This window comes from Periplaneta americana, chromosome 15, assembly GCF_040183065.1.
Source record: "Periplaneta americana isolate PAMFEO1 chromosome 15, P.americana_PAMFEO1_priV1, whole genome shotgun sequence".
Lineage (NCBI taxonomy): Eukaryota > Metazoa > Arthropoda > Insecta > Blattodea > Blattidae > Periplaneta > Periplaneta americana.
Genome location: NC_091131.1, coordinates 9,292,766 through 9,320,291, shown reverse-complemented (window position 1 = coordinate 9,320,291; position 27,526 = coordinate 9,292,766). Strand labels below are relative to the sequence as shown.

Here is a 27,526-nt window from a genome sequence, read left to right as displayed (position 1 = left end):
AATGCATTACCTGCCGTCTAGTGGTAGATTTATGAACTACGAGCTTCCCTCATCTAATTTTGTAATTATTGTGCAGTTGGCAATCATGTAAACTTTGTAACACAGTTTTATTATTATATTTAAGCTTCTGATGTTATTGTCGTTACCATTATCGTCAGATATTTAAGAAAAGACAGTTGAGTGAGGGATTTTTTATTAATACTTTGCAATGGTATGTAGAACACACAAAATTACATAAATCTGTGCCTTTTTTAAGTTTTGTAGGATGTCTAGAAAAATAATTTACTGTTTCCTGCAAATTGAACCGGAAAGGTTTTTTTAATTGGACCGTTATTAGATTTATGTATAATATTGTTTTTTGTTTATGTAATGAAATGTATGAATCCAAATAACAATACGCAAGTGTTTCACATCAAAAGTAACAACCAGCCCTAGTAAAGTGTGGTTTGAAATTCATCTCGTAAGATACAGAGCACTAGGTACAACTTTTAGCTAAGCGGCCGTAACCTCGGAAGGCGATCGAGTGGATCTTGGAAGAAGAAATTACAGATAATTAGATCATGGAAAGGAAAATGAAGACGGAGACGATGAAGTTGAAGAAAAATGGCTACATACGAGATAAAAATTACGACAAAGCTAAAACAAAAACAATTGTGAAATAAATACAATGATGAAGACGAACATAAAGACAAAAACTTTGGTAAGATAAAGATGTACAGCAAAGGCACAGATGATGAAGATAAAAACAAGACAACGATGAAGTAGAGTAAGACAACGACGATAAAGAGCAAGAGACAGCGATGATGCGGATGAAGGGAAAGATGAAGATGGGGATGTGGATGAACTTGAAAACGATGATAAAATGGAAATAAATTAAGATATTACGATGAATGAACACGATGATGAAGTCGAGTACCAAGACAACAATGATGTCAAAGACCAAGACAACACTGAAGCTGAGGACCAAAACAAAAATGATGTCGAAGACCAAGACAACACTGAAGTTGAGAACCAAGACAACAATTATATCGAAGACCAAGACAACACTGAAGTTGAGAACCAAGACAACAATGATATCGAAGACCAAGACAACACTGAAGTTGAGAACCAAGACAACAATGATATCGAAGACCAAGACAACACTGAAGTTGAGAACCAAGACAACAATGATATCGAAGACCAAAATGATGATGAAGATGGAAATGTACTGTATACCAAATACGACGTTGTAAAATAAATGAAAACCAGAACAACGATAAAAACGCAGACGTAGACGATGATGAAGATAAAACCAAGAACGTCAATGAAGATAGAGAAGATTAAAATGAAGACGAAAACAAAGATTAATATAAAAAGTACTTTTGTGCAAAGTGTGTTCAGTAGTTTTGTGCAAAATGTGTTAAGTGTTCAAGCATAAAATTGTTCTATAATTATCATTAAAGTTAAATTCATGTAATGTCTAGCTCATTAATAAACTAAAGCATAACAATGATAAAAGTGGTCCAATTTAAACACTCCAGGTCCAATTTAGAAGACATTTCTTGCATATTGGACCGAGTGCAGATCATTACGTTTTGTTTGGTATTGTCTAAACTGTTACTTATAAAGTGTTGTAGTTTTACATGTGTGTTTTTAAAATGTCAAGGTATGTTTTTGTGATAAAGTGAAAATTTTAAGTGTTTCCGTTTTGACAAAAAAATTAGAAAATGTTGGAATTGGTCCAATTTGGGAGTCTCTCCCCTAATAAGTTGGGTTGTACTGATAAGTTTTAATAACGTGAATGTAGGCCTATATTTAAAATTATTTAAGCTGTTAGTATTTAAAATAATATATTCATGTTTCTTACCTCGTACGACACCTCTGGGGCCTGGTGTCCGTAAGAAACGGCTAAATATCGACCTCAATAAAACTTTCGAGGGGAAGTGATGTCTTCCTTTAAACATTATTTCACATACCGAAGATTCTGGAGTAGTGTACAATGGCGTAGAAGCAAATATGAGGAAATTTGTTCAGTATCCCGTTGTTCCTACCTTAAACACGCCCGTTGAAACAACATGCGTGAATTGAGGCTCGAATTCGTCGTCTTGTATTATAGACTGCATTCCTTAACCAACTGTACTAATGTGTCAAGGACACTGGCACTTTTTACAGTTCAGATCTGATTGTTCGTACTCTGTTTACGGAAGTCACTTTGAATTTCAGGAATTGCAGACCTTCCCGTAACGGAGTCGCAGCCAACACCCAGTTTGTGTGTGAGCGTATACACAGAGTTTTTCAAAAGTAACACATAATTGCAATTAAAATTGAATGAGAGAATTTTGGACAAAAAGAACTCAGATACGTCAAACCTTGCATTTAAAATTTGTGCAAATAAATATATAATATCACCGAACGTCTCTCGACGAAACATGGAACATGATATTTTTTTTTATTTTATTGGGTTATTTTACGACGCTGTATCAACATCTAGGTTATTTAGCGCCTGAATGATATGAAGGTGATAATGCTGGTGAAATGAGTCCGGGGTCCAGCACCGAAAGTTATCCAGCATTTGCTCGTATTGCGTTGAGGGAAAACCCCGGAAAAAACCTCACCCAGATAACTTGCCCCGACCGGGATTCGAACCCGGGCCACCTGGTTTCGCGGCCTGACGCTCTGACCGTTACTCCACAGGTGTGGACAAGGAACATGATAAAACGTAAACTATGCACAATTAGTGATGATGACTCAATTCCACGTGCGCCGATTGGTAAAAGATCTAAGATTATAGTACTCCATGCCGATAGTAAACGGAGATTTGTAAAAAAAAAATGGGTTACTGATAAGGAAAGCTCACTAAGGGATAATGGATTTTCCCACCACATGTTCCATTTGAAATAAGAAACCTCCCTATAAATTTCTACATCCGGAGAAGGCCTAGCATTGTACGGTGACTTATGGCCCGGTGACTTATGTTCTCTTCAGTGTAATATTAATATGCGTCACAAGAGCGGTATGTTGAAGTTTTCATGTTCGAGGAAAAGTTTGAAAAAGCGAAACGTAGTTGAACTTTTTTAATTTCCGAGAATTGAAAGAAAACATACCGCTCGTGTATCGTACATTATTTTGTGCGAAGATCGTTTATTACATACCTGAAAGAGGAATTTCTAATTAGTTGCAATGAAATCTCCATCTTGGTTTCTGTTCAATGACGGCAAATTTGCAAAACAAAAATATCTATCTTCAACATTGTTGCTTTAAAATGTTTTCTGTGTTTACTATACTCCAGCAGGCCGTGATATACGTCTGCCTTTTTTTTCCCCCAGTCTATAATGAGTCTGGAATATTGTTGATTTTTTCACGGCTTCCTTAATGTGGCTTGCATCACGAATGTAGTAACTTTAGTGGAGTTGTAGAGTTTACTTAATTTTTGCAAATATTTAAAAACTATAATTAACAGTGCAATTTAGGTGAAATTGCAGTGGTAAGTTTCCAATTTATAATTTTTACTATATTGAACGTCTCTAAAAATAATATGTTAAAAGCCTAAAGCAGTAAAATCAATATGTCACTTAAGCGGTAAGGGGAGGAAAATTGTTATGTATGTTAGGTTGGGAATACTGAATGTGGAATTTCAGACTTTCCGCGGATTGGTTTTGTGCGGAAACCAAGCAAATACGCACGATCTCGCACAAAAATAATTACGTAATTCTTGCATTTAGATAAGGATTTGATTATGCTGACAAGCTGTTTAATTAGGGAAGAGTCGGGTAGTATCGGACATCGGGTAATATCGGACAGTGAGTTTCTTTCATCTACCACACGATGATAGTACCTGATTGACATGGTTATGTTTCTGTGATGTCGCATAGAGAAACGTAACCATGTCATTCAGGTACTACCATATGGTAGTAGATGAAAGAAACGCACTGTCCGATACTACCCGATGTCCGATACTACCCGACTCTCCGCTATGTAGACAAAGCTATTAATCTCTGAAAGCATATTTTGTAAATAATGATGTAAATCTGTTCCAGAGTTTTTTAATATATTGTCATATTTTACCGAAATAAATTTCATATTTTGGAAAAATTATTATATTCATATTGTGCCGGTTTGTAGTTATTGTTATTACATACAGGAAATCTATTGAAAATTTCCCTAATATAGATAGGGTAGACCAGGGTAATTGTAAACAAACGCTGTGAGAAATACAAAACTGTCAATATAAAAATTTTAGTTCGGGGAATATTTAAATTAACATGTTGGCTAACCTACAAAGCAGTTTGGCGCCAAATAGGAGTAACTGCTTAGTTGTGAACGAATGTTTTGTAAGAGTCTACAAAAAAAGTTGAGAAAGAATTTCACTTCACTTTCATTTTTGGCATTCTAAATAAACGTACAGTGTTATTTTTTAATAATATTTTGTTTTTATGAGTAATGTATAGTAGTTAACATTTATTACAATGGTTTTGAGATCTCCCATAACCTCAGTTCATTAAATTATGACGTATTTACATTTTCTCCATAGTTTTAATTGCTTGGGGGTAATTGTAAACATGTTTTACTATGGTTAGATTTCGTACTTTTCAGTAATCAAAGAGACCCCCACCCAACTACACTGTGCAGGATTTGGAGAGGGTTGTCACAGATATGAAAAATAGTAACTACATTTATCGTGAAGCTCAGGAGAGGTACTGAATTCCTATATTTGTCATATATCATAGGTTAAAGGGATGAAATGTACCAGTGACCAAAATTGGGGTTGAAAGGCATACAGTTCTTTCTTCTGAAACAGAACACAAAATGTTCAGTGCAAAAATTGGTGTTTACATTTACCCCTCTCTCAAAGGGGTAAATGTAAACAGGTGGGGTAAATATAAACTAGCAATTAAAAGCTGAGAAGAGTCAACCTTATTATTTTAATCCCATTTTCAGGGAAAAGAAAGATAAAAAAATAACACAATGTTTCTTTGTCACGCTTACCGTTATTGAGGGTTGTGTAATGTTGAAATATATTTGAAATCGGTGAAAAGTGTTTACAATTACCCTGGGGCCTGGTCTACCCTACAAGTATAATCTCTCTTCACTGGCCTCAACTACTGCAGAAGACAGCTCTCAACGCAATCGTCGTTTTACGTGTCGTTTGGTTTCTCATAAGAAACATGTGCAATATATTTGCACAGCTCATATTTCTCGTCGCGAAAATAAGATAATGGTACAGCAGGTGACAATGAACCGAAGACTCCTTGACCTGCTTTATTCTGTTACGTTGTTAAAATACATGAAATTTCACTTTACGCGATGGCCTTCATCATCTTCTTCTGCCTCTCCACTCTTTCCGTCTTCATCTGCATCTTTTATTCCACCTCATATACGGGTATCATACGGGTACATAGAAGGCAACTCCAGATATCATTGTTTATCACTCTTATTGAAGAAAGAAATCCCATGTCATTGGCATACTGGCATGAGAACATTATACTGTGAGAAAATTTCTCATAGTTTTACGAAAATATCAGAGGCAACAGGTGTGATTGCTGAAATTTGGTGGAATCTTTTCTCTATCCGCGACAGTGTGGTAGTGATGGTTCCAGAGCGTGAAACGGTAGAAAATTAACTTCTTCAAAAATACAACAGCCTCGAAGTTTGAAGAAAAGTGGCCATGACTGGTGTGGCTACACGAATTACTACCTCATGTATGCCTACATGAACTTTCCCGGGCTAATCCGCGAAAATTCGTTATCGCTTGTTAGCAACTCTACTTGCAATTTTTAGTTACACTTATTCGCCGACAGAGGCAGACGAACAAGTGCTAAGCATGGAGTCCTTCGATAATAATTTATATAAGAGTTGAGACAATGAACATGCTCCTTCTCAATGATTGGATTCAACCATGACTTCCATTAACGTACAACTAATAAATCTAGGTACATTTTAACTTCGCTTTAGAATATGCTGTTAGAAAAGTTCAGGATAACACAGAGGGTTTGGAATTGAATGGGTTACATCAGCTTCTTGTCTACGCGGATGCCGTGAATATGTTAGAAAAAAATCCACAAACGATTAGGGAAAAAGCGGAAATTCCACTTGAAGCAAGTAAAGCGATAAGTTTGGAAGTAAATCCCGAAAAGACGAAGTATATGATTATGTCTCGTGACCACAATATTGTACGAAATGGAGCTATAAAAATTGGAGATTTATCCTTCGAAGAGGTGAAAAAATTCAAATATCTTGGAGCAACAGTAACAAATATAAATGACACTCGGGAGGAAATTAAATTCAGAATAAATATGGAAAAAGCCTGTTATTATTCGGTTGAGAAGATTTTGTCATCTAGTCTGCTGTCAAAAAATCTTAAAGTTAGAATTTATAAAACAGTTATATTACCGGTTGTTCTTTATGGTTGTGAAACTTGGACTCTCACTTTGAGAGAGGAACATAGGTTAAGGGTGTTTGAAAATAAGGTTCTTAGAAAAATATTTGGGGCTAAGAGAGATGACGTTACAGGAGAATGGAGAAAGTTACACAACGCAGAGCTGCACGCATTGTATTCTTCACCTGACATAATTAGGAACATTAAATCCAGACGTTTGAAATGGGCAGGGCATGTAGCACGTATGGACGAATTCACAAATGCATATAGAGTGTTAGTCGGGAGGCCGGAGGAAAAAATGCCTTTGGGGAGGCCGAGACGTAGATGGGAAGATAATATTAAAATGGATTTGAGGGAGGTGGGATATGATGGTAGAGACTGGATTAATCTTGCTCAGGATAGGGACCGATGGCGGGCTTATGTGAGGGCGGCAATGAACCTCCGGGTTCCTTAAAATCCAGTAAGTAAGTAAGTACATATATTCAAAAATAAATTGGATCGATAAAATAATAAATCCCTCATTACCTATAATGTCTACACTCTAGAGTTCGTTTATAATTTAGATGAAACGTTGCATGGTCTCTGATCCCACCATCAACAATTAAAACATATAATGTACATAGGTAGGAAGTTCGTACCAAAACAGTAGATTTCAGTTGAGTACAGCGAGGAGTATAGATATCAACCGCGCCTCGCTCTGCCTCCGCTCGCTACAGACGATACGCAGTTCACATAAACAACGCATAGTATCATTCTTTGGAGTTGTGTATAGTCGTGTATAGTTGGAAGAATATTGTTAATTTATATTAATATTTTAGGTTCTGAACAAAGTTAGCTATTCTGTTATTATTGTATTATTTACGTAATGTCAATATATATTATGCATGATTCCAAAAAAATAAACAAACTCATCTGTTATTAAATAATTATGCAAACGGCAGTGTGTAACACGTTTATTTTTCCCCGGATTATTCTTCGTTAAATGTTGTCTCGCGTTGCTATGGATACCGTTGCGTTGCAGTGCAAGTTCAACATCAGAATTACGATACGAACTTCCTAACTGTCATTACAATAGAAATGAACAATTTTTATTGAAAACAATCATGGGATTAATATTATGTGCCACATAGAGATACACTATTAGATTCACAAAGAAGTTGTTCACCTGATAATACTAATAAATACTGTATCATATTTCAGATTTGCTCCAGTAACGTCTTGTGAAGTAGAACGAATATTTTCAGAGTACAAATATTGTTTTTTTTTTCTTCTAAACATAAAAGGAGTATTTCTTTTGATAAATTAAAATGTTCATTGTCATTTGTTATAATGAATCTAGAATCATAACTGTATACTTTGTATGTTATTTTTATGTATGGGTAAATTATTTTAGATTGGGAGTTACGAAGTTTATAATCACAAATTATAGTTTTTTTATATATAATTCGTTTATTATTTTATTATTCTAAGGCCGTGGACGATTGGAGAACTTGTCTAGTTACCATCCGACTATACATGTTTATAGTTCTGGTTCATTGACATTGAGAGACGCGCCACTACTTTTCTTTCGGTAGAGATATAGTCCAAGTTCACACAACTTAACAGTTTTGGTACCAACTACCTAGCTCTAATGATTTGATAGCATTGAATGACTAGAAAATGTAAAAACAAATCTCCTATGAAAAGTAAAATCATAGCTCTATATTATAATGTATACACATATTAAAGAAATTTGATACATATTTTTATAGTATATTATATTATTTTGTAATATAATTTATTGTATGTAGGCTAATACATAAAAATTCTTATTACAGCTAATTTATCACTGAGGAATAAGGAAAGGCTGTTCGTTACTTTGTATTTATTATAAGCAAAGTCATTGTAAGTGCATACTGAATTATGAGTTGAAGTAGGCCATGTCTAGTTCCATTATCTCATCTCTTCTCTTGGATATTGTAGAGGGAATCTATAAGTTCTTCGCCTCAAACACCACCTAGTATGTAACTAGCCTAAGGTATTACTAGGAAGTGAGAGCGGAGAAATTTAGTCCACAGGCTCTAGGCTTAGAGGTCTTTAACGTACCGGTACCGGAATACTTCAACACGGAACACGCGATTTGAAGGCTTTCCAGGAGGACTTGCCTTCCGGGTATTTCCATTGAGAAAAATCCTTCGACCACAAGCAAGAACTGAAAAGACGTTCCTAGATTGACATACACCTACGAGTACATGGCCACTAATATGGGACCATTATCCTATCTTCACACGTGGACTTGGTGAAATGACCGCTTAAGGCTGGTTCACAATAAACCGGAAACGAGAATCGGAACGAAAACGAAAACGGTAAAATTATTAAAATGTGTACATTTAAATATGAGCATTCACAATTAACGAAAAGCTTGCCAGAGCCCGAGATCGGGAACGGAGAGTTGGCCAAGTTTCAACTTTGGCGTTCACGTTTCCGATCACAGCCCACTAGATTCATTCTATTGCTATCTAAAAGCTATTTTGTCGTCGTATATTTTGTAGCAAGAAGACCGTGACATAACCTATGCATTATTTTGTTCTGTGCTCTGCATCATAGAGCAAGTTTTATTTGACGAGATTCTAATATTGAGTGTTGAGGAAAATCCTCACGTTTACGATAAGCGGCGCGCCTCGTATAAAGATGAGAAAATGAAGGAGAATACGTGGCTTTCAATAGCTGCATCTTTGAACACCTATCGTAAGTGAATCATATTTTATTACTGTATTGGTTGTATTACACACTACATATTCATGCTTCAATTCAATAACTACTGTTGTACAAATCTAGTCTTTCAGGTGAGGCTCCCCGTAAAGCAGATTTGAATAATTTCAAGGGAAAAATTGTTCCGGGGCCGGGTATCGATCCCGGGACCTCTGGTTGAACGTACCAGAGACGGTGTCAGGTGGAGTTCCCGGGTAGCTCAGTTGCAGAGCGCTGGTACGTTCAACCAGAGGTCCCGGGATCGATACCCGGCCCCGGAACAATTTTTCCCATGAAATTATTCAAATCTGCTTTACAGGGAGCTTTACCTGAAAGATTAGATTTGTATAATATATGCGTCACTGTGTACGTTAACAAAAAACCACAATTCCAAGTCACACAGTCTGTGTGCACTCGATGTGGGTCTCTGGCGCTTCGTCAGCCCACGCGAGTTGTGTGGATATAAAGGGAAAAGTTGAGACGGTGTCGGGTGGAGTTCCCGGGTAGCTCAGTTGGCAGAGCGCTGGTACATTCAACCAGAGGTCCCGGGATCGATACCCGGCCCCGGAACAATTTTTCCCTTGAAATTATTCAACTACTGTTGTGTTAATTTTTGTTCTATTACAAATGTTTATTCTCTAATTATTTTATGTTATGATAGATTTAAAATAGGTTGTGATAATAAAGATGCATGAGCATATTTATAGTACCGTACCTAATGAAATGTTTCTGTTGAAATTTCGAAGTTGGTTAACCTGTGTTTATGTTGGCTGCCTTGTACTCATGAGAGAACGCCATTGGTCAAATATACACAAATAACATCAGAATGCGTAATATCGATTTTACATATCGTTATTGACATGCATATCGATATGCATAGTCGTCTACGTTCTCGGTTTATTGTGAATCAAAAATTTTTATATTCACGTCCTCTGCTTCTCGTTTTCATTCTGGTTCTCGTTCCCGGTTTATTGTGAACCAGCCTTTAACTATGCCTGCAGGACTCTCATTTCCGTTGTTTTATTAGTCGCAAATGTACTTTACGATACGGGATTCACTGCTTCCATATTTTTCAAAATGACGTCATGCTAATGATTAATATCGCCCTTAAAATACATCATTGTCAGAAGGTTTGAACCTGTGAACCTCAGATGTAATGGTAATCCACAAGCATGCTACCCACTGAACTGCCGAGAACTAGAACAACTCGGAGGGGAGTAGGCCTAACCTAGCGTGGGAAATAGTAATCCTTTTATGTTGAAGGCTACAGTAATATTAGATAGACAATGGTAATGTCAGCCAGGACTCTAAGGCCTGGTCACACGTCGCTACTTACACTGCAGTTCTTTTTAATATCTACACTTGCAAAAGCGCGTCTTGTTCGTATAAAAACAAAAGCATCTTGCAGAGCGCTATTTCTTGTGCTGCGTAACTGTTCCGCTGCAACAGGAAGTTGCGAGCTTGTTCACACACAAGATGCTGCTGTGATGGGTTTTACAACTGTGTTCATTTTTCAGTGCATTTTGTGGTTAGTTGGTTCAAGATGTATAATATTTTGAGAGTAATAAATATAAAACGCAGGTTGCTCTGAATCAGACAATTGATATTCTGTATATTAAATAGAAAACAACATAGCATTACGAACAATCTCCTTTGTGAAATACGTCATCAAGATCAGTGATTTTATTAACATTTTATGAGGAACGTATTTTATGTATGTATGTATGTATGTATGTACAGTAGTGGCAAAAAAACCGAACCGACCCTTGTAGGTGATTTCAAAGCCTTGTTCACAGTGACAGCACGATAGACTGGTAACTAAGACTTCTGTGGTTCGAATCCTGCCTGGGAAGGATTTTTTTTTTGTTCCTTATTCAAATGTATTCCCAATACTTTTCGATTGCAGCGATATTTTACTACTTAATTAACTTATTATTCCCAGAACATGAACTTTACCAGCTTATTTTCTAATGGTTTTCGAAATGGGCTACTTCAGCAGTAGAAACTACAACAATTTCAATACATTACTCGCTATCTTGTGAATGCGGAGGTTTTTTTTTGCGACTAATGTATGTATGTATTTTATTTTTTTATTTTTTATTTCAGTAGGTTATTTTACGACGTTTATCAACATCTAAGGTTATTTAGCGTCTGAATGAGCTGAAGGTGATAATGCCGGTGAAATGAGTCCGGGGTCCAGCATCGAAAGTTACCCAGCATTTGCTCGTATTGGGTTGAGGGAAAACCCCGGAAAAAACCTCAACCAGGTAACTTGCCCCGACCGGGAATCGAACCCGGGCCACCTGGTTTCACGTCCATACGCACTGACCGTTACTCTACAGGTGTGGACTGTATGTATGTATGTATGTATGTATGTATGTATGTATGTATGTATGTATGTATGTATGTGTACGTACGTACCTACTTATTAGACTATGAAAACACCAGAATTCACAAGCCACTTCTTTTATTTCAATAAATAAATACTAATTCCTTCTGAACATACAAAACAGATACTGTCTTTTATTTCTCTACGAGTTCCTTTTATTTCTCTACCATTTACGGTGAAATAGTCAGAAATTTCATACGTACTTTTAATGACCCTTTGGTTACATGTACACACACACTGTTCTGACCAAGGACAGGGCTTTCAGTGCACACCCAGCATTCTCTAGTCTCTCTTATTTTCTGCCTTCCTCTTTGCAGTTTTTCTTGGGAAAGATAAATGCGGTAGCTTCCCGTTGCTTTCCGCACGCCACTCTCTCTTTTGCATCTTAAAAGATCTGAGGGGGTCCAGTGTGGAGGTGAGGAGAGTGGACTTGACTAATTAGGCCCTCCGGACTTGACCGAAATTCACCGCAAGGGTTAAATATCAGTTATATCAGGGTTTCTGACCCGATCATAGATCGTGAAATCCCAACTAGCCTTTATTACTTTATTATAAATCATTAATTTATTTTCGTCGCTTCAAATATTGAATACTTGCAAACAAGACAAGGTATTAACGACACATTTGGTTGGCAACACTGCTCGCAATCGCCGCAAGTGCTGCGAATATAACCTGGGACTGCTGTTCGCTTGTATTCTCGTTAAATGTACTCGTAACAAGAAAATTTAATGGCTGTTGGATCGGTAACCGCACGCCGCAGCACGCATTGTTGTGTACTGCAGCGCTGAAAAGTGGAGATGTGTGACTGTACCTTAAAGATTGAGTGTTATTCAGTAACCAACTCGTTCAAACACTCGAGTCTTGGAAAGTCCCTTGTGTTGAACGACAACTGTCTCCAAATCTAGGAGAAGCCCCAACGTCAATAGCATGTAAACAAACCCACAAGGACGAGTCTGTTGCACAAGGTGGAAGGAGTGTCGAGTTCTGTGGCAAGACCAGCGCCCGGACAAAGACCGGTATTTCCTACTTCTGTCTTCGCTATGGCTCTGGATATAACAGCACTGAAAGTGACGGGGGATTCATTTAATTCCTATAATTGTGTGAAACGTTTATGCTGTTCGTGATTGTTACATATTACTCTGTGAAAAGATTTATTAAATCTACATACTTAGACTTCAACAAACAAAATTTGATAACACAATCTCAAGGGAAAAAATGGAACTCTCTGCATCATAATCCACAGTTAATTCCCGATTTACCACGAAAATCGTCTGTAGCTGCATTTAGATTGGCAACAGGCCTGCATAGAATTGGAATATATCAGTCCCCTAACTGCCCATTGTGCAACTCAAACCAAGAAATAGATTCGGAACACCTCAAAATGTATGCTTCAGTGGCTGACCATGATAATATCTTTGAAAAATATTGGACTGCAAGAGGTCAAATGACTTTATTGTCAAACGCCTGGCATTAGAAAACAACAGCATACATATTCATATATGACGCCTCGCCATCCTCACTGAATATTCAAGACTACTTTCTATAAGTAGTCAACATGTAGATACCTATTATTGGAGAAAAATTCGTTCCGGCACAGAGAGTCGAACCCAGGACCTCATCGAGCATAGCTGAGAGGTCCTGGGTTCGATTCTCGGTGCCGGAACGAATTTTTCTCCAATAATTGGTATCTTAAGGGGCAATCTTGCAATGTTTGTCTCAATTTTTCCCGAGTGCTAAGCAGAAAAATTCAACGTCAGAACTCTTTAGCATAGCCCTCCTCTGAACGAAAGAAAAGTTTCGTAGGTCGTTGTCCTATATTCACGTCATACAAAACAGCATTTTTTTGTGAACAATTGAATAAAGTCAAAATTCTACAACTAGTATTGTCAGGATTTTATTCTGCATACAGAATTCCATGCCACCAGTGTTATCTAGTTGTAGTGAGCTGGACTCGTGCTTGTAAGTTGCATTTGGGCGTGCGTTTGAATCTTGCTTGGGCTGATACCCTAGTTGCATATTTTTTTTACATTTTTTTTTTCTGATTATAAAATGAAAATCCTCATGGTAAGATTCATCTGTCAAAAATATCATCTCGATATTCCCAATTAAACTGACGTTAGATAATTGCTCAGTTGATAGAGCGTCGTTAAATAACGAATCGAAAAACAAAACATTTTCTATTAATTTGAGAAAAATTCGTTCCGACACCGGCCGATGATAATACAATGAGACGAGTTCGGCCGGCACCGTGGATCGTGTCCCGGTATGGCTCAGATGGAAAGAGCGCTCAGCGTGCACAGCTGAGAGGTCTCGGGTTCGATTCCCGGTGCTGGAACGATTTTTTATCAACAGTAATCTCACTAGAGGTTTTGATTTATCTAGAGAAAATCAAAACTCGAGTGGGATTTAATTGACTATTACACGATTAGAAGAAAGTATATAAAGATTAGAAGTAACGAAGTACTCTAATACAATAAAATATTAATTGGCTTACGAAAATACAACTGTCTTGAAATGTATTATTGTACCATCTCAACATTACAAATATTACGCTAGATGCATGCTAGATGGCAGTTTTCTTGTTATCAGGTGTTCCAACTATGGAATCTTCATTGAACTCTGTAGCCTCCTCAGTCCTATTGTAGCGCATACTATACATAATTATATTTTAATTTTTTTGTAGTATCTTGGATACTTTTGAATTTTTGAATAATTAAATTTGATAGAAATGAAGAGTATCACTTTTGTAACATTTCTATACCAGATTTATAAGTTAGAATTAAAATTTTGGAGCACTAAGAGTCAAAATTGCCCCAAAATTTGATTTTCTGTGAAGACTTGATTTGGGATTTTTGTAACCCCAGAATGATTATGTATATATATATTTTTTTCAATTTAAAAACAAATATAAATTCGGGACTGAAGAGGGTAGACGGTTACTAGTCAAGAAAGCTTTGTTGATTAAATTTCATTTTTATTAAAACAGTTGCATTCCACTTCAATCATCCGGATCCCAGTAATCAACGTCACTTGACAGATGATTTTCAATAAATCTTAGTATTAAACAATCTCTGATACGTGACTATCCATAATATCATGTAGCAGAAGCTATAACATAACCTAAATAATATAAACAAGTGTTAGAAAAGTTTTAATTAGGGATGATGAAATAAACAATAAAAGTTTTAATTAATGATGATGACATAAAAATAAACACGAATAATTTTAAAAGAAACAATTATTGAAAGTACAATTTTCAAATTTGAATGTTTTAGTGGTTGGTGTCAGTGTTTTATATTAGACGTGTGCGTAAAAGAAGTGAACTCGTTGATGTGCATGGTGTATCCCTCAACTTATTCAGGATTTCCGAATGGTGCCCTTCATTTATTTGTAAATAGGATTTCAGAGAAGATGCATAGGTATGACCAGTGATCTTTATTAATTCTTGTTCTTGAATGCCAATGCGAGTCATATTTTATTTATTTATTTATTTATTTATTTATTTATTTATTTATTTATTTATTTATTTATTTATTTATTTATTTATTTATTTATTTATTTATTTATTTATTTATTTATTTATTATTTTGCTAGTAATTGTAACATAAAATATGAAATATATAGAGAAACGAAATTTGAAAGTGCTGTGCATCGACTGGAGTGGTTTGTAATTTTTTTGTTTTTTGACGTCGAGACCAGTGCAGTTTGAAATGTTGGCAAACAAAGAAACAAATGCTAGGGACGCGATAAAATTAAACAAAAGCTACGGACGCTGCGATAAGCAGCCATGATTGGTTGAAATACGTCCTTTCGTACCGTTTTATTGGTCAAAAGTAGTATGACGTAGTAAAAGTGTAATAGTCAAATTAATAGATATTTACAGTATGGCTGCTTAGAGTCGTTGATTATTCAATGAGGGTGGCGACAACTCATACAAGAATACATATGTATACACAAAATTTTGTTAAATTACTGAAACGAATATAAAGTTGTGCAAAATTCGAGAAAGTGAGAATTTCCACAGGGCAGAAATTGAGGTGCATGCGCGAACGTAAATGAAATTTTTCGTTAGTATAACAAATCAACCGGAAAGAAAATTATGGACTGGTGTTCGGAGCTATTCGAAGGTTAACAAAACGCAGGAAGATCGCTTGACGGCGATTATTAAGGAAGCGATCAGCGGAGACTTCCGCAGTCTTGTTCCATTTATATGCAGAGGAACCAAGCAGCGAAAACTGCCGCATTGTTCTGCCTCAGCAACAGTTTTTGTATAGGAGAAAGCAAGCTGCAAAGATGCATCTTCTCTGAACACCGATTCAACGCCTCGTTCAGTGGGAATTTGCGTCTCTGTCGGCTGCCGACGCGTACAGATATGGACTGCTAAGATCATTCTGGCATCTCATAGTCTTCCAATTGAAGAATATGATCCCAAAACGCATTAAGTCCATTTTTATCAAAGGACTGGACTAGTCTTTTACCCACCGGTCTACGGACTGAGAGAGTTTTTCAAGTGACATGCACAATAACACAAACTTTTAGACAAGGATTGGCGTTGTTTTGGAAGAAAACAAGCTTAAAATATATATGTATAAATCATAAGTGAGTTTCTGTCAGATGCGTTTCCAATTCACTGTGGGCTAAAGCAAGGAGATGCACTACCACCTTTACTTTTTAACTTTGCTCTAGAATATGCCATTAGGGAAGTCCAGGATAACAGAGAGGGTTTGGAATTGAACGGATTACATCAGCTGCTTGTCTATGCGGATGACTTGAATATGCTAGGAGAAAATCCACGAACTATTAGGGAAAATATGGGAATTTTACTGGAAGCATGTAAAGAAATAGGTTTGGAAACAAAACCCGAAGAGACAAAGTATATGATTATGTCACGTGACGAGAATATTGTACGAAATGGAAATATAAAAACTGGAAATTTATCCTTTGAAGAGGTGGAAAAATTCAAATACCTGAGAGGAACAGTAACAAATATAAATGATAGTAGGGAGGAAATTAAATACAGAATAAATATGGAAAATGCCTGTTATTATTCGGTTGAGAAGCTTTTATCATCTAGTCTGCTGTCAAAAAATCTAAAAAGTTAGAATTTATAAAACAGTTATTACCGGTTCTTCTGTATGGTTGTGAAACTTGCACTCTCACTTCAAGAGAGGAACATTGGTTAAGGGTGTTTGAGAATAAGGTGCTTAGGAAAATATTTGGGGCTGAGAGGGATGAAGTTACAGGAGAATGGAGAAAGTTACACAAAGCAGAACTGCACGCATTGTATTCTTCACCTGACATAATTAGGAACATTAAATCCAGACGTTTGAGATGGGCAGGGCATGTAACACGTATGGGCGAATCCAGAAATGCATATAGAGTGTTAGTTGGGAGGCCGGAGGGGAAAAGAGCTTTGGGGAGGCCGAGACGTAGATGGGAAGATAATATTAAAATCGATTTGAGGGAGGTGGGATATGATGATAAAGACTGGATTAATCTTGCTCAGGATAGGGACGAATGGCGGGCTTATGTGAGGGCGGCAATGAACCTCCGGGTTCCTTAAAAGCCAGTAAGTAAGTATGTATAAATCAAAAAAAAAGGTGAGCGGAACTGAGCTAGTTTTGGAATCACATTCTTCAATATCCGATAGGTATCACATCGATACTTATTGAATAATGCATTTGCTCAGGGTAGAACTTTATTACCCTGATGGTAGAATATTAACTTTTGGACAATTTAATAAGCACCTAAATTAAAAAATAATCTTACGTTTCATACATTACGTCAAATTTCTCTAGCTACCGGCGTAGCTCAGGCGGTAGAGCGTTTTCCTGCTGATCCCGAGTTGCGCTCGGGAGTGGATTCGATTTCCATTTGGTCTGATTACCTGGTTGGCCTTTTCCGAGGTTTTCTCAACCGTAAGGCGAATGTCAGGTAATGTATGGTAAATGTTTGGCGCCATCTCGCCAAATACCATCTTGCTATCACCAATTCCATTGACGCTAAATAACCCAGTAGTTGATACAGCGTCGTTAAATAACCAGTTAAAAATATTCTGCAATCCACAAAAGTAATATTTCTAACTTAATTAATGACCATGCACTGTAAACGAATTAACAGAAAGAAGACAGACGGCTTGCCCAAAACACTTTGTTGGTATCTGGATGTTGAAAACGTGTGCTTCCGCGTAAAACACGAAACACATTTTTGCATCATCTCATTATTTCTTTATAATCGTACAATGAGGAAGTACTTAAAAGTAACTAAGAATATGGACAGTCAGCTGATCTAAACTTTGCCAGGATTGTGATCAATGATCGTAGCTGAAGAAAAAAAAACTGTGTATTTTGGAAGAAGTGATTAATGTGTGTGATGTCCGAAGATTTTCACCTTCACTTTTAAAAGCTGTTGGTATTAATTTTAGCTGAATACGAAAGAACATAGTGGGCGTAAGATTAGTCATTCAGCACACCACCTCTTCATTGCATTCTGTAATGACAACCAAGAATTAATGCTGGTAGGCGTTGATGTCAGAGAGAATAACATCGCAGTTAAAGCTTCAACAGGAGTCCTTGAAGTCTAATTCAAGGAAGGAAACCTTTTGTGTAGCAAGCGACGTCTGCCTTGAATTTAAGGTGTTGGGTCAATAAATTTAAGGCAATAATGAGCCAGGAGGAAAAAACATTATCTCATGAATTCAATCGCCTGCGGAGTTACTTCCTGTTATCACGTTGAGTAGCCTACAAGCAAAATGCATTATAGGCACGTTGTTCGCTACTAACCCGACTTTAAATCAAGTGGAATTTATTTATTTATTTATTTACTTATTTATTTACTTACTTATTTATTTACTTATTTATTTACTTACTTATTTATTTACTTATTTATTTATTTGCTTATTTAATTATTTAAATACTTATTTATTTACTTATTTATTTATTTATTTACTTATTTATTTGTTTACTTATTTATTTATTTACTTACTTATTTATTGTTTGTTTTTTATTTATTTTTAATTATTTATTTGGGTATTTATTTATATATTTATTTGTTTATTTACTCATTTACTTATTGTTTGTTTTTATTTATTTTTAATTATTTATTTGTATATTTATTTATATATTTGTTTATTTGGTTATTTGTTTATTTATTCATTTATTTTTTTTATTGTTTCTTGTTTGTTTATTAGTTTATTTATTTATTTATTTATTTATTTATCTACCTATTTATTTACTTATTTATTTCTTCATTTTTATTTATTTTTGTTCACTTATTTATTTTTAAAATTATTTATTTGTTTATTTATTCATATACTTATTTGTTTATTTAGTTATATATTTGTTTATTTATTTTTGTTTGTTTATCTGTTTACTTTCCTAACAATTTATTTTATATTTATTTGATTATTTACTTATTTCTCTATTTATTCATTTATTTTGTTTATTTATTGTTTGTTGATTAGTTTATTTATTTATTTATATACCTATCTATTTATATACTTATTTATTTGTTCATTTTCTTTGTTTATTTTTGTTCACTTCTTTATTTTTAAAATTATTTATTTCTTTATTTATTTATATATTTATTTTTTTATTTGGTTATATATTTGTTTCCTTATTTATTTTTATTTGTTGTTTATTTATTTATTTATTTGTGCTTTGTTTATTTGTGTATTTTTGTTCATTTTTATTATTTTTTGTATATTTATGTATATATTTATTTATTTGATTATTTATCTTTTTATGTATTTTCTTGTTTATTTATTTCTTGTTGTTGGTTTATTAGTTTATTTATTTTATATTTACTTACTTATCTTTTTTAATTTATTTGTTTTTTTATTTATTTGTTTATTTTTTATTTGTTTATTGTTTATTTTTTATTTGTTTATTTATATATGTATTTGTTTATTTATTTATTTGATTATTTATTTATTTACGGTACCTATCTACTTATTTATTTATTTATTTGTTTGTTTGTTTGTTTGTTTGTTTGTTTGTTTGTTTGTTTGTTTGTTTATTTATTTATTTACTTGTTTATTTATTTATTTGTTTGTTTGTTTGTTATTTATTTATTTATTTACTTGTTTATTTATTTGTTTGTTTGTTATTTATTTATTTATTTGTTTTTATTCATTCAGTTGATATCCCTACTTAAATATAGTTTTGATTTCAAGTAAAATGAGATAATGGTGTTGCTAATGATGTTGATGAGAAAGGCAACTACGGGAAAGTAATAGTAGGAATGGAAGTCCACCAACACGGGTCGTCCACTGCTGTGGAGTAACGGTTAGCGTGTCTGACAGTAAACGAGCGAGCAGGATTCATATTCTGGTGGGAATAAGTTACCTGGTTATTTTTTTCATGGTTTTTCTTCAAACCATTAACAGCAAATGCTGGGTAACTTTCGGCGCTAGATCCTGAATTCATTTCGCTAACATCATCACCTTCATTTCACTCAGGTGCTACATCATCATCACAGTTGATAAAGCGTGGTAAAATAGGCGAGTTAAAAAGTAAAGAACAGGTGTCGAACTCAAGTCTCGATGGATGCGCGAAGAATCGAACTTCATCCATTTGATTACAAGTTACTCATTTCATTCAGATTCAGCAGGATCCCAGAATTATTAAGACTGCTATAAAAAATTATACATTATTATGAAAGCATTGACTGCCAATTCTGACAAGTAATTTTCAAGTTAACATAAATCTCTAAAATTATGAGGTCATTCTTCAAATACTTCAAATTTTTAACTATTCCCAATGGTCTGTGCTGAAAGAAATAATATGTTTTTAGATTTTCACGAAAATAAACATTTTCAACTTCCGTAATACAAAAAATTGGTTTTGAAAATGCCGTTTGTCTGTTCGTCCGTATATACTAACTTCTATTTGTGTGCAGATGATAGGAATTAGAGTTAAATTAAATATTATACATCCGGAGATACCACGGGGTTAGATAGGCCAGGCAGCTCACAAACCACCTCTTGGTGAGGGCTCTGGTCTCGCTCAAAGAGTCACCGATCTTGTACACCATAATATACACATAATATGGACAAAGAACTCGTTGACAATGTCATAAGCACTGGTGCACATTTAGCGCCGTGATAGTGCGGCAACAAGCACAGCTTTTGTTTGCCGACTTGAATAAAAATGATCTCTGATCCAATGTAGCCTGCAGTACATAGACATTCATACATACATACATACATACATACATACATACATACATACATACATACATACATACATACACACATACATATATACATTTTTTTATTTTAGTAGGTTATTTTACGGCGCTTTATCAACATCTTAGGTTATTTAGCGTCTGAATGAGATGAAGGTGATAATGCCGGTGAAATGAGTCCGGGGTCCAGCACCGAAAGTTACCCAGCATTTGCTCATACTGAGCTGAGGAAAAACCCCGGAAAAAACCTCAACCAGGTAACTTGCTCCGACGGGAATCGAACCCGGGCCACCTGGTTTCGCGGTCAGACGCGCTAACCGTTACTCCACAGGTGTGGACTACATACATACATACACACATTATCTAGTTGCATTTAAATGTCTTACTCGTACAGTAGGTGTTATTTATTTATTTACTTATTTATTTATTCATTTATTTATTTATTTACTTGTTTGTGTGTATATTTGTTTGTTTGTTTGTTTATTGTAAAATCGTTGCATGATTTATATCGTTTTATACAAAGTTTTCTTTTACCTTCAAAGGAACTGCTTCTTCAGACTTACCTAGAGTTGTTGGAATTAATAGAGATTGCAAGGGTCACAGTATTTACGAGTTTCGTATATTTTTAGGATGTCGGCAAATGCATGATTACTCTCGTAGTAGCACAAAATAAAACTAATTCGGGTCAGCAGAAACAAAACCATAATTTAGATAAATAAACATAAGAATAACTTACATAACTTTGTTATGCTACACTTCGTAAAAAGCGTTGTCAAAGCAACAGAATTAAACAATTGAAAACAAGCATCATGACGTTAAACCGCATTCTTCTCTAAATGAAACAGTTGTAGGCTACATTTTAACTAATTTTCAGTTATTTCAGAATTATCCTTAGTTTTTAACATTCTTAAATTATAATCAGAAACAAAATTTGACAGGGTGATCACTGATGTCAAATTTCAACACACTTATTCAGAAATAAAAAAAAACCTCGCCTTTCCTGAAAGAGAATGATCATAATTCTCAGATGAAAAGAGTTTACCGTTGAAACAAAAGAATAAAGCAAATTTTGCAAAGACAAATAAGGTGATCGGAAACTGCACGATGCAGCTGAGTTCACAACAAATACAAATACTTCTTGGGTATTCAACAAGGACAAGCAAGGATCCTGGAATCGAAAGACATTCCTGTATGCATGCCTAAGACTTGACTCGGGCAGATGCCGTAAGTTATTGGTTTGATACGGAGTGAGTGCAATACAGACTCAAGTCACTAACGGTAATAATTTATATTAATTTAAGGGTGAAAATTCCGTCCGCCGCGGCGTGTACGAAAATAATTCTGCGCGCTGCATCACGTTGTCATGGAGACCGTGTTTCGCTTTCTCGGGTACGTTATTCAGTTTGTACTGTGCCAGCAAAATATCCATTCGTATAAACCATATAGAATTAAAACATTGCGATCATTTTACTGCAGCAGTCATTCAGAATACTTGGTCCCGAATGATACTCTTCCGAGAGCAATCCATTTTCAAGAAAATAAACTCTTAGCGAGAGTCTTTACTTTCATTTCTTACTATGTTAAGGCTGGTTCACAATAAACCGGAAATGGAAACGACAACGAGAACGATAACGGAAATATTGTTAAAATAAATGTATTTAATATTTCCGTTCTCGTTCTCGTTACAGATTTCATCTTCAGGATCGTATTGTTTGAAATTAAACTATCTTCAGGAGCGTATTGTTTGAAATTAAGCTTTTGGCTACTGTAATTTGATTGTGGAGAACATTTTGTTTATCAACCGTATGTAAATATTTAGTGTCACCGATGTTTCGGATCTAATTACAGATTTCATCTTCAGGATCGTATTGTTTGAAATTAAACTATCTTCAGGATCGTATTGTTTGAAATTAAGCTTTTGGCTACTGTAATTTGATTGTGGAGAACATTTTGTTTATCAACCGTATGTAGATATTTAGTGTCACCGATGTTTCGGATATAATTACAGATTTCATCTTCAGGATCGTATTGTTTGAAATTAAACTTTTACTGTAATTTGATTGTGGAGAACAATTTGTTTATCAACCGTATGTCGATATTTAGTGTCATCGATGCTTCGGATCTAATTACAGATTTCATCTTCAGGATCGTATTGTTTGAAATTAAACTTTTACTGTAATTTGATTGTGGAGAACAATTTGTTTATCAACCGTATGTCGATATTTAGTGTCATCGATGTTTCGGATCTAATTACAGATTTCATCTTCAGGATCGTATTGTTTGAAATTAAACTTTTACTGTAATTTGATTTTGGAGAACATTTTGTTTATCAACCGTATGTAGATATTTAGTGTCACCGATGTTTCGGATCTAATTACAGATTTCATCTTCAGGATCGTATTGTTTGAAATTAAACTATCTTCAGGATCGTATTGTTTGAAATTAAGCTTTTACTGTAATTTGATTGTGGAGTAGATTTTGTTTATCAGCCGTATGTCGATATTTAGTATCATTGATGTTTCGGATCTAATTACAGATTTCAACTTCAGGATCGTATTGTTTGAAATTAAACTATCTTCAGGATCGTATTGTTTAAAATTAAACTTTTACTGTAATTTGATTGTGAAGAACATTTATCAACCGTATGTTGATATTTAGTGTCAGCGATGTTTCGGATCTAATTACAGATTTCATCTTCAGGATCGTATTGTTTGAAATTAAACCTTCACTGTAATTTTATTGTGAAAAACATTTTGTTTATCAACCGTATGTCGATATTTAGTGTCATTGATGTTTCGGATCTAATTACAGATTTCATCTTCAGGATCGTATTGTTTGAAATTAAACTTTTACTGTAATTTGATTGTGGAGAACATTTTGTTTATCAGCCGAATGTCGATATTTAGTGTCACCGATGTTTTGGATCGAATTACAGATTTCATCTCCAGGATCGTATCCTTTGAAATCAAACTTTTACTTTGATCCGATTGTGGAGAACATTTTGTTCATCGACTTGTGACGATATTTATCAGGACTGACGTGTCTGTTCTTCAGGATTGTGTCGTTTGATAGCAGACATTTACAATGATTTGATTTGGAAAACATTTTGCTTTTAAACCGTGTGTTGAGATTTAATGTAACCTACGTTTCGGTTATAATTATAGATCTCAGCTTCAGAATTGCATCGTTTGAAACCCGGATTTTACTATGATTTAATTGTGGAGAACATTTTGAGTAATAAAATCTCAACACATTTATCACACCCTCATGTCTTATCCTAATTTTAATGATTTTATTCGTTAATTGTAATTTCTACTATATGGGCCATTCCATCTCAAATGGACCGAAATACAGAGAAAATTGACCTTGCAATTTTTAAATACAATGAAACTTTTCCTGTCCGTTGACAACTGTGATACAATGCTTTGTGCAAAGTTTGAGGCATCAGAACTTCATAGAGTTTAAATTAAAAATATTTAAATTTATCGTATTTTCATAAAATTAGCAACTTTAAACTGTTGTAGCTCCGAAACCCTTTCACCCAATGATCAAAATCATGGTTTATTTTGATGCTGAGAAGTTAAAGTTTATATTGACATGTAAATAGTTTTCCTTACTTTTCATGGAAATGGAGAAATTTACATTTTTCTTCATTAAGACGCCTTTGCCCACGAAAAAATATTTTTAAAATATATAGTTAGATTCCGCATTGAAAGTACAAATAAACACATATTTTTTACTGATGGCTCGTTGATAAGAAAGTATTGAAAATATCAAATAAAGAAAATAAATAGTACGCGCGTGAACTAACCAGCTGACTGTGAGACGGGAGCTAGCCGAGACAATCAAGGCCAGGAGACAAACACGTGATGTTTCGTCTAGTAGTGCATAGCTGGGCTAGCTTTATCACAAGTTTTCATAAACACAGGAGTAAAATGACGCTCAACGCTCGCTTATCTTCAGCTCTCGACCAGTGCTTTCTGTACTGGGCCGTTCAAGTCCAGGCGTGTGAAAATAATTTATTTAATACCCTCGAAACTTATTGGCGAGCCACTAAGCAAACAATGCCGAATATTTTTAATAATGCAAGTTTTTTCTTAATTTTTTTTTCACATTTTTACAAATGGGCAAAAAGTAAGTAAAATCAGATTATCTGTCTCTCTGTATACAATAAAAATAAGGATTACTTCTTATCATAACCTACCAAATGTCAGCTTCAAAATGAGCTTTCGTTCAACGTTCTGCAGTAAATGGTTCCAGAGTTCTGAGCGCTGAAAGAGGCTTGTTTTTATAAAATACGCTAAATTTGTCGCTCAATAGTACGAAAACCGTTGGACTTTCGATATTATATTTTTAAGAAGCACTGTCCTAAGCACCTTGTATAAATAGGGGAAAAAATTAAAGTATAAAAAATGCGAGGTTTTTTACTGATCGATTTCATATGGAATAGCCCATACAGCATTTTTTAAGGAGAAAAATATTTTGTTGTGTTGTTATATATATTTTTTGCAATAAAAATGAACAATAATAACATCTAAATAACGTCAGCAAATAAAGTTGTTTTGGGAACTTTTATATGAAAGAAAAAATATTATAGAATGTCTTTCTGTTGCTAATAATTTTAAGTCGATGTTCTGCTGTTTTCTGTTACCTTCGTTACGAAATCCACTGGAAGTGTAAAGGAATTAGCTGGAATGTAAATCTATATTAATAATAAATCTGTAGCCGAAATTTTTCTGGTAATTTTCGATTTTCCAAAAATAATTGGTCCTAACATATATAATTAACCACCCTAAAACCGAAAATCTCTTTTTTGAAATTTTTGTTTGTATGTCTGTCTGTCTGTCTGTCTGTATGTTTATTAACTTTTCACGCGATAATGGATGAACGGATTTCGATGAAAATTGGAATATAAATTATGTTCGTTGTAACTTAGATTTTAGGCTATATGGCATTCAAAATACATTATTTAAAAGGGGGGTTATAAGGGATCCTGAATTAAATAAATCGAAATATCTCGCTTATTATTAATTTTTGTGAAAAATGTTACATAACGAAACTTTCTTTAAAAATAATTTGCGAGACGTTTAATTCCTTGAAAAATTTTGATAGGACTGATATTTAATGAGATAAATGAGTTTTAAAATTAAAATAACTGCCATCTAAGGCCGTATAATGAAATAAAAAAACATATGACTTCGTATATAAGGGCCCTTGGACAGCAAAATCGAGAGCTATGAAAGATAGCCTAGAGAGAATGTTTCTGTGTTTGTATGAAGTAATATCGGAAGCTAAATTAACCGATTTGTATAATTAATTATTATTTCACCATTGGAAAGTGTAGTTTCTCTAGATGGACATAATGCTATAATGTTATCACAGTAACTTCTGATATAATATCATATAATATAATATAATATAATATAATATAATATAATATAATATAATTTAAGTTATTTGAAGGGTTCAGAACCATAGTGGGCCAAACGCCATTTACTGAATACGTAGAAAACAAGGGTTAAAATTAAGTTATTACCATAATTCAATGGAAACCTATAACAAGTAAAATAAAGTATACACATTAAATCAAAATGATGTCAATGTTCATTAAACTATGGTTGCATGTAATAACAATTAAGAAACATGTTAAAGGAATTGTCATTGCACCAAATGAGTGTCTCTGGGCCAAAATGATCGCATTTTAATTATTTGGATGCAATTTAAATTAAGTAACATATTAAACGATTTATCCTTCTATCAAACACGAATGTTCCCTGGATCAAATGTCCTATTTTAATTATGTAATTACTTTATGTTTATTTGTAACGGGTGCAGCGGAGTGCACGGGTACGGCTAGTACTTAAATAACAATAAGAGGTATAGCATGCAAAGAGAAGTCTTGTGATCGAAATGTCTTACCTTTCTGTAAAGCGCGGAGACTTGACACACTCACTCACTGACTCACAGACTCGCGGGGGAGCTCTTGTGTTGCTCCAGTAAGACTCACGCCCCGACTGACTGCAGCCCGCCACATTGCCTCGGTTTCACTACTTCGTACGTTACGCGTCTCTTTTTCCCCCTTCACCCCGCTACACACATCTCTTCTCTCCAGCCACTGGGTCAGACCAGTTACCAAAGAGCTGGGATTTTCCTTAACACTATCACTCTTCTCAATAGGACTTATTGTTTATGAGAGAACTTGAATCTCTTCCACAAATCCTTTTATGCCCAAGGTTGCGGGTTCGATCACGAACCATTTCGATGGCATTTAAGTGTGCTTAAATGCGAAAGGCTCATGTCAGTAGATTTAATGGCATGTAAAAGAACTCCTGCGGGACAAAATTCCGGCACATCCGGCGACGCTGATATAACCTCTGCAGTTGCGAGCGTCGTTAAATAAAACATAACATTTTCGACAAATCCTTTCGTTGGATGAGTTTCTACATACGATAGGCATGTAAGCTGTACTAAATTTTTAGTTATATATTGCGGGCTAAAGCAGGGAGATGCACTATCACCTTTACTTTTTAACTTCGCTTTAGAATATGCCATTAGGAAAGTTCAGGATAACAGGCAGGGTTTGGAATTGAACGGGCTACATCAGCTTCTTGTCTATGCAGATGACGTGAATATGTTAGGAGAAAATACACAAACGGTTAGGGAAAACACGGAAATTTTACTTGAAGCAAGTAAAGCGATCGGTTTGGAAGTAAATCCCGAAAAGACAAAGTATATGATTATGTCTCGTGACGGGAATATTGTACGAAATGGAAATATAAATATTGGAGATTTATCCTTCGAAGAGGTGGAAAAATTCAAATATCTTGGAGCAACAGTAACAAATGTAAATGACACTCGGGAGGAAA

General features: G+C 34.8%; 1 protein-coding gene across 1 annotated transcript in view; it reads right to left on the bottom strand.

The window, feature by feature from the left end:
• LOC138714617 (putative fatty acyl-CoA reductase CG5065) overlaps positions 1–26,714 on the bottom strand; it is a 163,695-nt gene extending 136,981 nt beyond the window's left edge. The window contains exon 1 of the mRNA XM_069846645.1: positions 26,580–26,714. The gene's annotated coding sequence lies outside the window, so the exon portion shown is untranslated. The remainder of the gene's footprint in view (positions 1–26,579) is intronic.
• Between the last annotated feature and the right edge of the window lie 812 nt (positions 26,715–27,526).